This window comes from Callithrix jacchus, chromosome 14 (assembly GCF_049354715.1).
Source record: "Callithrix jacchus isolate 240 chromosome 14, calJac240_pri, whole genome shotgun sequence".
Lineage (NCBI taxonomy): Eukaryota > Metazoa > Chordata > Mammalia > Primates > Cebidae > Callithrix > Callithrix jacchus.
Window position 1 is genome coordinate 1,664,047 of NC_133515.1, and position 1,767 is coordinate 1,665,813.

The window sequence follows — 1,767 nt, forward strand, 5'->3', positions numbered from 1 at the left end:
GTTCTTTTAGCTCACAAAAGTTTCTCATTATCCACCTTCTGAACTCTAATTCCATCATTTCATCACAGTCATTCTCTGTCCAGCTTTGTTCCCTTGCTGGTGAGGAGCTTTGGTCCTTTCTAGGAGGCGCGGTGTTCTGGTTTTGGTGTTTTCCTCCTTTTCGCGCTGGTTTCTTCCCATCTTTGTGGATTTATCCACCTGTTGTCTGTGTAGTTGCTGATTTTTCGATTGGTTCTCTGAGTGGACGCCCAGATTGTTGATGATGAAGTATTTCTGTTACTTGGTTTTCCTTCTACCAGTTTAGCTCCTCCACTGTATGACTGCTGAGGTCCACTCCAGGCCCTGCTTGTCTGGGCTGCACCTATAGCAGCTGCGGAACAGTGAGGGATGGTACCAGTTTTTTTTCTGCTATCTTTATCCCAGAATGATGCCTGCCAAATGTCAGTCTTTTGGATATAGAGGGGTCAGGGAGCTTCTTAAGGAGACAGTCTGTACTTTATAGGAGCTCAAGTGTTGAGCTGTGAGCTGTGTTGTTCATTCAGGGCTGTTAGGCTGCTATGTTTAATTCTGCTGCAACAGAACTCATAAAAAAACCTTTTTTTCTAAGATGCTCTGTCTCGTGGGGGTTGGGGCTTTCTTTGTGAGTGTCTGTTGTGCTGTCCTGCCCAGCTAGGAGGCAGTCTAGTCACTATTTTCCTGCCGAGGCTCTGCCCTGCTGGTGTGAGGTTTTCCCTGTTGCTGCAGGCTCTGCCGTGCTGCTGCAGTCTCCGCCCTGCTGCCACTGGCTGCACCCTTCAGTGGAGTCTGTCTGTTTTAGCAGGTTTCCTCAGCAACGGCAGGCTGCGTCAGCAATCGTCGTGTACCTCAGTAGGGGCAGATTTCCTCAGTAATGGCAGACGACCCTCCCCCACAGAGCTGCACCATCCTGGGTTCAGCTGTGCCCTCAGGGAACCTCTCCACTCGGAGTGTTTGGAATCTCCATTTTGTTTGTCCCACTGTGCTACACCAAACCCTGTTTTCCTGGAATCTCCTGGGCTGGCTCACTGTCCAAGTCCCATTCAGTCTCACGTTCAGCCCTTTCAAGTCTCAGATTGCCGGTTCAACAGGGCTCTCGGACCAGTGCACTTTGTGAGGAGTGCTGTGTAGAGTCTCTGCGCTACAGCACCAATCGTTGGCTTCGCCGGCTGCTGGCTGCACCAGCCAAAACTTCTGCCTGGCATCCCGCATTTCTTTTATACCTGGGAATTTCCCCGTTCTTTGGGCAACAAAAATCCGTCTGGAAATGCGGCCCTGACTCACCCTCTCTGTTTATTCACCAAGAGCTTCAATCCTGGGTTGTTCTCACCATGCCATCTTGAGTTCTCTCCCTATAAACTGTTTCCATTTTTAGATTTTAAATGCAACTCAAAAAGTTTAAGCTGCATCTTCTGGAGGGAGGAGAACACAAGGTGAAAGATGAAAGGTAGGCACACGATTAGTAACAGAATACAGCCACCAACTGCAATGATTGAAGAAAATGATGGCTGGTAGAAGCTCTGGGTCCAAGAGGACAGAGTTTTAACAATTTCATGAGCAATTGTGGCATCCTCAGAAAGCTCTCTGTGGGAAAAGTCAATAGCGTAAATTTCTTCTTGCAATTTAAGAATATCCAATGACATATTATTATGACTCCATATACCTTGCAAGTGAACCTTAACTAAGGGCCATTTCCAATGAGTATCATTATAGGGAGTATTAGTAACACAAATATACTTAAAATCCAGGTGA